This window comes from Triticum aestivum, chromosome 7A (assembly GCF_018294505.1).
Source record: "Triticum aestivum cultivar Chinese Spring chromosome 7A, IWGSC CS RefSeq v2.1, whole genome shotgun sequence".
NCBI lineage: Eukaryota > Viridiplantae > Streptophyta > Magnoliopsida > Poales > Poaceae > Triticum > Triticum aestivum.
In genome coordinates, this window is record NC_057812.1 from 345,008,696 (window position 1) to 345,023,230 (window position 14,535).

A 14,535-nucleotide genomic window follows, 5' to 3' on the forward strand; every position below is an offset into this window, starting at 1 on the left:
AAGCTACTTGAACATTGAGCATCAAGATCTATAAGGATAGATCAAAATGCTTAATAATACTTTCAAATGAGCACATACCTTGAAATGATCTTGAAGGTGTTCAAGATGGATCAGTCAAAGAAGGAGTTCTTGCCTGAGTTGTAAGGTATGAAGTTAAGACTTAAAGCTCGACCATGGCAGAATAGAGAGAAAGGACGAAGGTTGTCTCCTATGCTTAAGACATAGGCTCTACAGTATGCTATGCTGTGTACCGCACCTGAAGTGTGCCTTGCCATGAGTCAGTCAAGGGGTACAAGAGTGATCCAAGAATGGATCACAGGACAGCGGTCAAAGTTATCCTTAGTAACTAGTGGACTAAGGAATTTTCTCGATTATGGAGGTGGTAAAAGAGTTCGTCGTAAAGGGTTACATCGATGCAAGCTTGACACCTATCCGGATAGCTCTGAGTAGAGATACCGGATACGTATAATGGAGCAACAATTTAGAATAGCTCCAAGTAGAATAGTTATTTGGAATAGCTCCAAATAGAGCGTGGTAGCTGCATCTAGGAGATGACATAGAGATTTGTAAAGCACACACGGATCTGAAAGGTTCAGACCCGTTGACTATAACCTCTCTCACAAGCATAACATGATCAAACCCAGAACTCTTGGGTGTTAGTCACATGGGGATGTGACCTTGAGTGATAATCACATATCGATGTGAACTGGATTATTGACTCTAGTGCAAGTGGGAGACTGTTGGAAATATGCCCTAGAGGCAATAATAAATAAGTTATTATTATATTTCCTTGTTCATGATAATCGTTTATTATCCATGCTATAATTGTATTGATAGGAAACTCAGATACATGTGTGGATACATAGACAACACCATGTCCCTAGTAAGCCTCTAGTTGACTAGCTCGTTGATCAATAGATGGTTACGGTTTCCTGACCATGGACATTGGATGTCATTGATAACGGGATCACATCATTAGGAGAATGATGTGATGGACAAGACCCAATCCTAAGCCTAGCACAAAGATCGTGTAGTTCGTATGCTAAAGCTTTTCTAATGTCAAGTATCTTTTCCTTAGACCATGAGATTGTGCAACTCCCGGATACCGTAGGAATGCTTTGGGTGTACCAAACGTCACAACGTAACTGGGTGGCTATAAAGGTGCATTACAGGTATCTCCGAAAGTGTCTGTTGGGTTGGCACGAATCGAGACTGGGATTTGTCACTCCGTGTAAACGGAGAGGTATCTCTGGGCCCACTCGGTAGGACATCATCATAATGTGCACAATGTGACCAAGGGGTTGATCACGGGATGATGTGTTATGGAACGAGTAAAGAGACTTGCCGGTAACGAGATTGAACAAGGTATCGGTATACCGACGATCGAATCTCGGGCAAGTAAAATACCGCTAGACAAAGGGAATTGTATACGGGATCGATTGAGTCCTTGACATCATGGTTCATCCGATGAGATCATCGTGGAACATGTGGGAGCCAACATGGGTATCCAGATCCCGCTGTTGGTTATTGACCGGAGAACGTCTCGGTCATGTCTACATGTTTCCCGAGCCCGTAGGGTCTACACACTTAAGGTTCGATGATGCTAGGGTTATAAAGGAAGTTTGTATGTGGTTACCAAATGTTGTTCGGAGTCCTGGATGAGATCCCGGACGTCACGAGGAGTTCCGGAATGGTCCGGAGGTAAAGATTTATATATGGAAAGTTGTTGTTCGGGTTTCGGAAAAAGTTCGGGTTTTTCGGTATTGTACCGGGAAGCTTCCAGAAGGTTCCGGAGGATTCCGGAGGGGTCTGGAAGTCCGGAAATTGTTCCACCACGTCCAATACAGTAGCATGTGCTGTAGGGGGGCGCTCTAGCCTTAATGGGCCAGGGGCACCAGCCCCCCCAAGGCCCATGCGCATGGGAAGGGGGAAACCCTAAGGGGGAGGGCCTCCACTTGACTTGGGAGGAACTCCTCCCCCCCTTGGCCGCACCCCTTGGGGTGGGAAACCCTAAAGGGGGCGCAGCCCCCCTTCCCCCTATATATACTTGAGGTTTTGGGGCTGCCAACACATGAGAACTTCTCCCTCTCTTGGTGCAGCCCTGCCTCTCCTCCTCCTCTTCTCCCGTGGTGCTTGGCGAAGCCCTGCTGGATTGCCACGCTCCTCCATCACCACCACGCCGTTGTGCTGCTGTTGGATGGAGTCTTCCTCAACCTCTCCCTCTCTCCTTGCTGGATCAAGGCGTGGGAGACGTCACTGGGCTGTACGTGTGTTGAACGCGGAGGTGCCGTCCGTTCGGCACTAGGATCTCCGGTGATTTGAATCACGACGAGTACGACTCCTTCAACCCCGTTCTCTTGAACGCTTCCGCTTAGCGATCTACAAGGGTATGTAGATGCACTCTCCTTCCCCTCGTTGCTAGTTTCTCCATAGATAGATCTTGGTGACACGTAGGAAAATTTTGAATTTCTGCTACGTTCCCCAACAAAAGTGAGCTCCTTCTGCCCTCTTACCCATCCTCCTCCGCTACAGATCACAAATCGGTAGCCGTCGGGCAGGACGACGATGACTTTGACTCCTCCTGTGAGAACAGCAACCATGTCACCCCCAGGAACCTTTGTTTCCCCAAATGAAGTTATGTCGATCCTCAATTGCAGCTCTGCTAGGTGCTAGTGCTGATTTTTGTGTGTGTGTGTATGCGTATGTGGATGTGTAAAACAATAGAAAGATGTATTGTGTCCCTGAGCGTCATCAGCAGCCATAGGCAATGGCACAAAAACAGAATGTGCGCTTGCGGTTTGGTTAGTTTGGTTGTGCAATATTTTCTTTTTGTTTGTGTGGTTCACTTGTCTGTTAAAATTACTCAACTCATGTTGGTGGGAGGTAACGGTCTTTTGATGTAACTGTAATTTTTAATGCAGCCCACTTTCCCATTCATGCATCTCACTAACATTGATCATGTAGTCAAGATGAGTTTTAAAAAGAAACTGAACAGAAACCAAAACATCAACATCTCAAAGAAGTTCACTTATTATTAGATGTACGTCACTTGCTCGGTCCATGTAGTCCACTCGCTAGGACCGATCATTGCCCATTCATGTAGCTCACTTAACATTGATCATTGCTCCCTGTTGCAGTTCGATCGAGGCCCATGGCTCCTCCGGCCGGGAGTTCGCAGTTCAGTTTCAAAGTGTTTTGGATAGTTTTCGGTTCAGGGCTTCTTCTGTGTGGTTCCTTGCTTTTTCTTTGAAATTTTTGTGTCTGATCCAGAACTTCACCTCCGCGTTGAGTCCAGAATTGCAGTATAGTGCATAGTACAAAGGAGTTTACTTTGTAAAATATTGTACAAAGGAGTTCACTTTTTATTATTTTTGGAGGAATTTTTTTGCAAATTTGTAAGGACATGGTGTATAATTTGTTAAAATCGATGCAGCTCACTAAGAAAACCTTTGTGGTGCACTTTGCAAAACAAAGGTGTCCACTTGTAAAAAATGTATAGAGGTGTTCACTTTTTATTATTTTTGGAGGATTTTTTTTCCAAATTTGTCAGGACATGGTGTATAATTTATTAAAATCGATGCAGCTCATTAAGAAAACCTTTGAGGTGCACTTTGCAAAACAAAGGAGTTCACTTTGTAAAAAAATGTATAGAGGAGTTCACTTTTTATTATTTTTGGAGGAATTTTTTGTAAATTTGTAAGGGCATGGTGTATAATTTGTTAAAATCGATGCAGCTCGTTAAGAAAACCTTTGCGGTGGACTTTGCAAAACAAAGGAGTTCACTTTTAAAAAAGGACTTTGCTAACTTCCACCCAGTCGGAAGTTAAGAAACAGATCCGCACAATTTCTCACTTTTCTAATTTGTATGCATGCACTAGCTTCATCTAATGTTTTTGTGCGTGTCCACTGTCTACTAGCAGTTAATTAGCAGCTACTAATCATATACATGCAGAAAAAACGAGGATGATGTCATCAAAGATTCTTCCCAACGCGAAAATTTAAAATATTTTGTAGCTCTAACCGTCACTCCGATTGAAAAACCATTTTCATATAAAAGATTCATTGCGAGAAGATCTTGAAAACAAGATCCCATATTAATATGTTTTGACGATTTTTTTCAGGTCAAAAGTTATCAGGCTCACGCTAAGTAAGTTATCATGTCTCTAGTTCATAAGTTACCATCTTGTTTATAAAGAAATTACCGGGGCATAAAAATGGTCAACCAACCTTCTCCCGAGGTGCAAATGAACCAGAGGAAATAATAGGTGATGTCATCTTAGCTTCCCCCTATTTCAAAACTTCAAAATATTTTGTAGCTCAAACCGTCGGTCATATTAAAAATCCGTTTTCACATAAAAGATTTGTTGCGACCAGACCTTCGAAGCTAGATCCCATATTGATATATTTCTATGATTATTTTTCGGATCAAAAGTTACCAGTCCCAGACTAAGTAAGTTATCACTATACGTGATAACTATGTTACATCTTGTTTATGTTGAAATTACTGGGGCACAAAAATGGCCCTTCTACCTTTCTCCCAATGTGCAAATGAACCGGAGGACAAAAAAGACGATGTCATCTTAGATTTTCCTCTATTTTAAAACTTTAAAATATTTTGTAGCTCAAATCATCGGTCCGATCGAAAAATCATTTTCACATAAAAAATCCATCATGACGAGAGCCTCGAAACTAGATCCCATGTTGATATGTTATGACAACTTCTTTCAGATCAAAAGTTACCACTAATGGGCTAAGTAATTTATCACGCATGTGTGACATATGTTACCATGTTGCTTACACGGATATTACCGGGGCACAAATCTGGTTTCTCTAACCTCCTTATCAGCTCAGCTTAAAGTTACCGCGGTGTTTGTGCGTGAGTTATCATGTATACAATGCCTATATTACCAAACTATTTACACAAATGTTATCGGGACATGTTTTTAAACAACTACATCGCCAAAATTATCAGGACTAAGGCACATAAGTTTTCAGGTCTGCGCTGTGTAAGTTACCATGCTATTCACAGAAAATTTATCGGGGGGATATTTCATCAACCCCCTCCCCCCTCACCAAAGTTATCAGGACCGTGGCACATAAGTTATCAAGTCCGCGATGTGTGAGTTACCATCCTATTCGCATAAAAGTTACCAAGGGATATTTCGTCAACCACCCCTGCGCCCCTCATCGGCGGCAAAGTTTCCCGGACCGAGATACATAAGTCATCAGGTTTGGGATGAGTGAGTTACCGCGCTATTAACATTAAAGTTATTGTGGGTACATTTTTTCACCCCCTTCCAAAGTTATCAGCACCGAGGCACATAAGTTATTAGGTCTGCGATGTGTGAGTTACCATGTTATTCACGCAAAAGTTACCTGGCGGTATTTCATCAACCCCTTCCCCGTGCCAAAGTTATCAAGACCGAGGTACATAAGTCATCAGGTCTGCAATGTGTGAGTTACCATGTTATTCACATAAAGTTACCAGGGGAATATTTCATCAACCACCCATGCCCCCCGCGCCAAAGTAATCAGGACCATGGGACATAAGTTATCAGGTTTGTGATGTGTAAGTTACCATGCTAATCACAAGGAAGTTATCGGGGGTATATTTCGTCACCAGCCCCCCCCCCCCCCGCCCGCCCACCTCCTCTGAGGTAGTGGAGGAGGAGGCCCCCGCGCCATCTTGATCGCGGACGACAACTCCTCCTTGACGGTAAGATGGTGGTGGCACAACAGCGATGGTGGCACGTCCATGCTGCCGTACCTGCTGTGTGGCGGGGATGCAGACTCCTTATTGACCCGGCGTCCAATCGATCTAGACCCCGCGGTGGTGCAGTGGCGAGGCCGACTCCTCCTTCATGTGGCGTCCGATCTAGACGTCACGATTGTGTCGGGGCGAGGCTGGCTCGTCCTTCATAGGCCGGAGCGGGGACGCTGGCTCGTGCTTCACGTGGTGGTGTAGCGGGGACGACGGCTCCTCCTTCACGCGTGGCGGCGATGGCGGAGAAGGACCCATGTAACGGAGCGACCACTTCGTCATTATCTCGATCTGACTGATGAAATCTTCATTCGTTAGAGCGGCCTCCTTGAGGAGTCGAGGAGGCTGTTGCGGTGGTGGCTGGTCCTCCTCATCACCGAAGGAGATGACGATCTCCTCCTTGGTGGATGAGCTGGCCGCCGTGCACACCGACGGGCCGAGAGAGCATGGGCGGCGGCGCCAAGAACTGCCAAAGTTATCATCTCTAATGTGTGTATATTATCATGCCATTTACATAGAGGTTACCGTGGATATATTTTTTAACAAATTTTATCCCGGGGTCAAAAGGTACCGTGTGCGTAAATTATCATGTTATTTACACAGAAATTACCGGGGTATTTATTTTTTTCCCAGGTCAAAAAGTTACCTTGATTTTTGTGCGTGAGTTATCATCTCTATTGTGTGCATATTATCATGCTATTTACACATAGGTTATCGGGCGTATGTTTTTTAACAAATTTATCCAGGGCTAAACATTATCGTGGTGTGCAGATTACTATTGGAGGGGGGAGGGTGTGTTTTTCAAAAATGTTTTGTACGTAAGTTATCAGTTTCAGTGCATATATTATCAATGTTATTCACACCGAAGCTATCGAAGGTATGTTTGGATATTTTGTCTTGGGTCAAAATGTTATATTTTCAATTATTTTTTCTTGGGTCAAATTATGACGATGATGATGATTATACCTAGGTTAGCAGGTCTAGAAAACCGAAAGCCATTTTTCTTCTGATATGGTAGTAAAAATAAGGCTGCGGAATAATTTTTTTCTATAAATAACACCGAAGGGATCAGTTGTCTCAAGTGGCAATGCAGCCAGCTAGTAGACATGCCAGCTTTGGTTCCATTCCTCTTCATGCAAACACACACTTTATTTTTCTACTCTTTTCCTCTTGTCATGTAAGTACGCATCAGACCCCGCAAAAAAATAAGGGTGTGCCCAATGCATAGCCCGAGGGTGATGCCTCACATGCTGTCGGGGATATACCCCGCGGTGTAAACCGGCCGGAAGTTAACCCGGTCGGACTTGGTGGATTATCTGAAGACCCCGCTGACACTTGGCGAGTTACTGGCGACCCGCCTTGACTTGGCAGTTTACAAGCAACCCACCTGGTCATTATGACTCACTGGTGATCCGGCGTGTGGGACAGGCAGATGACAAGGCCCAAGACCCAGAAGGCCGGTTCACGTTTAATGGTGGGCCGGTTTAAGAGGAAAGGCAGGAGGAATATTATCTTACAAGGAGCTAAGACCTAGACTTGTATCCGGTTTGTATTAGAGATAGACTAGTCCTAATCCTAATAGGACTCTACATGTAACCCGCCCCTCCAACATATATAAGGAGGGGCAGGGCTCCTCAAAGGGGGAGAAGATTCACAAGTTCCACGAGTTGGACAAGTTAGGTTTAGACAATAGCTCTCGAGATAGAGCACTCTTGTACCATGATCATCATCATCAATATCAATGAAGCAGGATGTAGGCTTTTACCTCCACCGTGAGGGGCCGAACCTGGGTAAAACCTCGCGTCTCTCGTCCCACTCAACCCCTCTCAAGCTACCACATAGATGCATTGGCCTCGCGACTAAGTCCTGACACTAAGGACATCTACCGTGACAATTCCACGACAGTTGGCGCCCACCGTGGGGCTCGCGCACGGTGGTGTTAAGTTCTTGGAAGGATCTATCTCATGGATCAAGAAGTTCATGATTTTTCCGGATGAAGAAGAGACGGTTTAGAAAGATATGCATCAACTTCAAAGTTTATTGGTTCATATTTATAATCTGGGATGTCTGAGTTTACAAGAGATTAGGGTTGCAGCGTCCTATGCGCCGCCGCCGACGCGACCTGTGGCGGAGGTCAGCCTCAACTCGATTTCCTATGCAATCAATCAAGCCATCAAGTTGCCAAGTCGCCGAGACAAGCAATTTCTGCTATCGTGCACTGTTTTGCTGGTTCAAAGTTCCAGGGGACGTTAACTCGTAGCTGTTGGTGCTACTTCTTTTGGATAAAGGCCGAAGCCAATTCAATCTGGTACTCCTACCACGAGTACTACTCGGAGGCCTGTACTTGCACACGTGAGCTCTCAATCAAACTTTTCCTCAAGCCGGTCTGTCCGTGAGCAGCAATATTATAATGGAAGAAAAAGTTGGATATGAAGGGAGCTGCTGCTCTGTGCAATGAGCCGCCTCAAAATTACTATACCTTCTGCTGTACCCTTGCGCCTGGCCTGCCGCTGCTATGACTTTGCCTCATCTCTGAGCAACTTCGCCGCCAAGATGGATTCAGACTCTGTTGTGACCTCGTTCCAAACTACCCCGCGTGAACCTTGCGATAGCCGGAGCCTCGCCAACTGTGCCTCGCTGGCCGGGTCCCCAATGGCGAGTCAACGCCAAGCCATGCTTGGTTTCGCTCCAAACCGTCACCGGGCATCGCTGCTGCGACCGCAACTCCGCCTAGCCGATGAACCGGATTCCAACTACAGAGTTGCCGCGGTCTCGAGGGGGTGGCTAAATTGCTGTTGAATCTACTGGAGATTATTCACGAACACTGAATACGGATCATCCGTCATGTGCACAAATCAGGTGATATCCATCTGAGGTTTATTTTATTAGCGCATATTATTTTTTCCAAGAAACAATTACTTTGCCATGTGATATTTTTTGACGCAGGGCAATTGTTCATTACAAATGAGGAGTTATATTACAGGCACGTAGCACGCGCTAGCAATGCTCTACACCGGCGTTTCGTCTGTATCAACCACCCGGTGAAGGAACGTGCGCAAGTTACTGTCCCGATGGTCCGGTTTACATCAGCTTGTCGGGACTGCACCCGCGGTTAACTCACCCGTCCGTCACGGTTTACGACATTGGTGCTGATCTTCTCCGTCCGCCCCGGCTTACCGTGTCGCGGCCGACTCATCTGTCGGAACTACCTCTGATGCTGCGGTCATCTTTGCTGTCCGTCTCTCACGGCCCGGTCTACATCAACATACCGGACCGCACCTGTCTGCATGAGTTGTTTATTGAGTATGAGCAAGTCACTGCTTGCGTAGCCTGGATTTCTTTCAATAAATTGAAGGCAAATTATCATTTAGCCACCGTCCGCACTGGATGGTTCAATGGGCAGGCGCACAAATCGCCGCCATTACAGTTTGGTTAACTTCAAATCGCCAGTTGGAAGGAACCATTGGCCGAGTTGCTGACACGACTCATATGGGATCATTTACAACCCGTCGCAGTCACCTTAACCTTCTATGGATTCACGTCGTGCTATCAACGCCAATGATATACAAGTCATGCCGGTTTATATCACGGTCAAATATGGAGAGTCTCAAGCCAACTCCTCGAGTCACCTTTGAAACTCGGGGGCTACGATGACATGACTCAGTGAATCTTGCCAGTTTTAGCAAATTTAAGAACCCTAGGACGATGGAGGGAAGGATAACCCGGTCCTAGAGGCTACTGTTATATTGATAAAAGTTTAAAGGCCGTCAGAAAATTTCCGGCTTAGAAAGTATATGACAGTTATAAGATCCCGGCTCGATGAAGAAGTTCCAGATCATCAGAAATGACTCCGGTTTAGAATCCGGCTCAAGAGACATCTTCCTCCTCCAAAGCTCTGAAGCGCTCAAATCCGGTTTAACAATGTCCGGTTCAAAAAGGAATTAACTTCTCGCAAGTTCGAGTTTAAAGGCCATCAGAAAATTTCCGGCTGAAAATGAAGATTCCGGTTTAAAATCTGGTTCAAGGGAAAGATATCTCCCACAAAGCTTTGAAGCTCTCAATATCCGGTTCAAGATCCCGGTTCAAGAAGAATTTATCTCTTGCAAGAAAGTTAAAAATTGCCCAAGAGGACCTGCTGCCATGATGCGCGGTTCAAACATGGGTATCCCGCCTTACTGGCCTGACATAATATTGATCACATGGGGGCTTCTGCTTTATAAAGCGGGGTCTCTGTTCTTTTACATCATGTGTGGTTACACGGAGTTGTTCTAAAGCGGCCTCCAGTTGACCCCTTGAGTTAGTTTTTCAAAAAAGCATCATGTTATATCACTTGGGGGTTTGGTCGTGTCCGAACCAGTACAATACCACTTGATAGGCGAGAGCCACCAGATCACTTGTGGACTTGGTCACGTCTGAACCAGTCATGCCTCTTGATCGGCCTAAGGCCACAAAATCACTTGGGGGTTTGGTCGAACCCGAACCATTGCCATGCCACTTGATCGGCATAAATGCCACGGTTTCATTTGGGGACCTGGCTGACTAGAACCATAGTTACACCTATCGGGAGCTTGGTCGTGTTCGGCCATGGTAACGCCATCTGATCAGCTCAAATAAACCTTTTTTTGCAAACGGTTTTGTCATTGCCTTTGCTTCACACTTTTCTTTGAAAGGTATTTCTTTCTTTTTATTGCATTTTTTAAACCGACAAAGTTTTCAACCAATCAATTGACGGAACACAATTCACGTCAATCCGGAGACTATTTGCTCGGTTTGATCCTTGTTGTTAACATCCTCTTATGGAGTAACACGGTGTTTATCACAACCCGGCACGGTTTTATCATAAACCGACACAATATGGAAGGAGTTATCAGTACTCAAGATTTGGGTTATCACCCTTACTACAAAAAGTTGGTAAAACCAACGATGTGATTCAATGTCACAGGTATGATATATTTCATATTTGATTATTCTAAATGCAGCCTTGCTTATAAACCCAGGTTATATGTTGGGCATTATGACCCGTCCGGCGGTAAACCGCCAGGACACTTTAAACTTGTTGTATGCAGAAATAGGTTGAATAAAGCATGATCACCGGTGTTTATTAAACCGGTAGTATGATCCGGTGTTTATTAAACCGGTCTGGCTTTGGACAATAAGTCGCCAGTATATATTTGGATTGCGCCATTGGAATCATGCGCTTATAAATCATTGGGTTATATTATTCAAATAGCCAAACTTGGCTGAAATTTCATTATGATATTGAATGAATAAGGTTTTCATACCGGATTATATTATCTTGAATAGCCAACATGGCTGGATTTTTATTATTAAGGTTTTCAAAGTCGCTATAGCGCAATGCCTACTCTTTTATCAAAGGATATGATTTATTCTACAATGGAAGGAATAGTCCCGAGTCATTGCAGGCGTACAACCCGGCACTTGGGAGCTACATTATTCAAATCAAGATTACATGCAAGTCTCATGTCGCTGCAAGCATGCATCATGACACTTGGGGGCTAATGCAAAGTCATTTTTACTAGTCTTATTGAAGACCCGACTCATCATATTATAATGAGCCGGCCCTTGGGGGCTACCAATTGCTCCTGTCAACAATTCAAGGTACACAAGTTTTCGTCCATAATATTGAAGGATTCATTGCTCAGTTGGTAAAGCACAAAACTCTTAACCTTGTGGACGTGGGTTCAAGCCCTACGATGGAAGCTACATTATAAGATGTTATTTTCATTGAAGTATATATCAAGTCCCAGTTCAGTATTATCTTACTAAGCCGGCCCTTGGGGGCTACACATCACTGCTCAAGTCTACATGATTATATTTATAAAGTCCCTGCTAATTATTGCATAATGACCCGGCACTTGGGGGCTACATATATGGAGTATTCAGTTTATATGATTGAGATGAACAAACCGGATTTCTTCAAGGTTGAAACACTTATTGGAGCAAGTCTTAAGTTATCACTATGTTCTCCTCTTAAGACTTGGGGGCTACAGGTATTATGCATATAAAGGAGGAACATCTTCATTTTATCAGTTTTGAGCAAATCAGGAAGATCAATTACATGACCCGGTGTCGACAACAATTATGACCCGGCGCCATCAATATTTATAAACCGGCCATTTTGGTAATATTAAACCGGCAAGTTTTACATCTTCAAACCGGCTGAATATTAGATAAGTATTTTCAGACCCATATTTCTTAAATTGGTGCTTTGGGAGCTGAGTCAAAGGAGTTATTCTTCACAATATTTCTCGGTGACAAACCAATGTCGGCAAATTGATTATGAAGCTAGTCTGTTGACCTGGATTTCTTAGAAGGAGGAAATAACAAGGACTTAAGGATGACCAGGTACCGGTTTACAAAAATTCTTAACCCGGAGCATAACCTGTCAAATTTGTTCTTGTGTTTATTTTGCAGCATAAGTTTACCATGAATAAATCCAAGCTAAACTTGGGGGCTAATGTCGGGGATATACCCCGCGGTGTAAACCGGCCGGAAGTTAACCCGGCCGGACTTGGTGGATTATCTGAAGACCCCGCTGACACTTGGCGAGTTACTGGCGACCCACCTTGACTTGGCGGTTTACAAGCAACCCACCTGGTCATTATGACTCACTGGTGATCCGGCGTGCGGGACAGACAGATGACAAGGCCCAAGACCCAGAAGGCCGGTTCACGTTTAATGGTGGGACGGTTTAAGAGGAAAGGCAGGAGGAATATTATCTTACAAGGAGCTAAGACCTGGACTTGTATCCGGTTTGTATTAGGGGTAGACTAGTCCTAATCCTAATAGGACTGTACATGTAACCCGCCCCTCCAACATATATAAGGAGGGGCAGGGCTCCTCAAAGGGGGAGAAGATTCTCAAGTTCCACGAGTTGGACAAGTTAGGTTTAGACAATAGCTCTCGAGATAGAGCACTCTTGTACCATGATCATCATCATCATCAATATCAATGAAGCAGGATGTAGACTTTTACCTCCACCGTGAAGGGCCGAACCTGGGTAAAACCTCGTGTCTCTCGTCCCGCTCAATCCCTATCAAGCTACCACATAGATGCGTTGGCCTCGCGACTAAGTCCTGACACTAAGGACATCTGCCGTGACAATTCCACGACACATGCCATGTAGGATCGGATAACAGAAAAGGTAGGTTCGGATGGGGAAGCGGGATCCTCTCCAGGAGGTGGGTGCTTAAAGACAAAAAGTATGGTCCAGTGCATAAAGTTGAAAAAGTTGAAATGGAGAGGAGGGATGCATGTGTAGTGAGAGTCATTTTTTATTCTTTGATGAGATCTACTAGTAGTAGCTTGCATTGGGGAGAAAAAAAATCAACACATATATTTCAAATTACTTTTTGTCATGAGATCCATATGCCACCATTGTACATTCCCTGCCGCATTAGAACAATCGATCTCTCAATCCAAAACCTGCCGCATTATGTGGACGTGTGGGCCAGGAGCCGCATAATGTGGGCGTGTGGGCCAGGAGAGGGAAAGAAATCCCACGAGAAAGATTACCATACCTGGAGAGATAAGTGCGTGGACCACGGGGGAGAGAGGAAAAAACGAACGAGCGATGTGGGCGCACATAGTGCGGGATCGGACCGTGAAGCAATCAATGTAGCAGTTACTCGCTAGATCGTGGTCGCAGGATAAACATCGTACGACCACGAGATCGTTCGGATTTGACGCAAAAATCTGGACGGCAGGATTTTAGCTTTGCCATTTAAAAAAATGTAGAGAGGAGTTCACTTTTTATTATTTTTGGAGGAATTGTTCACCATTTAGAACAAAAATGCATTTAAAATATGCAAATGTAGTGCGCTTTGGTCTAGTAAAAAAGTCCACTACAAAGAAAAATGCATTTAAAACATGCAAATGCAGTGCGCTTTGGTCTTGTAAAAAAGTCCACTACAAAGAAAAATGCATTTAAAACATGCAAGTGCAGTGCGCTTTGGTCTTGCAAAAAAGTCCACTACGAAGAACTTTTCGATACACTTAATTTAAAACAAAAATGAATTTAAAAAATGCAAATGCGTGCACTTTGGTCTAAAATGCATTTAAAAAAACATGCAATGTGGTGCACTTTGATCTTGAAAGAAGTTCAATCTGAATGACTTCTTAGTACACTACATTTGAAACAAAAACGCATTTAAAAAATGTAGTGCGCTTGACTGTCTGATGCATTGCGGTTTTTAGTCCGAAGCAGTGCGGTTTTCTGTCTCATGCGGTCCACTCATTAGTGTCGCGAAAAAACAGTGTCGCATTTCGATAAAATCAAAACTGCTCTTAAACTGTATGGAATTAGAGAGTGTGTTCAAAATAAAAAAGTTGCGTCTCGTCGATATCTTTCTAATGACGTATCATTTGAATCATTCCGACCAGCGGCTTGTAAAAATTCGCAAAAAACGGCCGCTGTCACTCGTCGTTCGCTGCATGATTTTTAAAATTAACTTAAAACTGTAAAGAATCTCAGAATAATTTCTACATATGAAAGTTGCGCTTGATCTGTAGATTTCCAACGGCATATCACATGTCTCGTTTTGACAAACGGTTAAAAAACTGCAGCGAAAACAGTACAAAAAATTTGCAAAAAATTAAAAACAGAATTCCCCGATTAAGTAAATTTGAAATTGCTCTTAAACCGTTATGAACTAGAGAAAGTAATACATACGAAAAAGTTGCCGCTCGATGATATATTTCCAACTGCTTACCATTTGCTTCATTCTGATAAGCGGTTTGCGAATAAACATGAA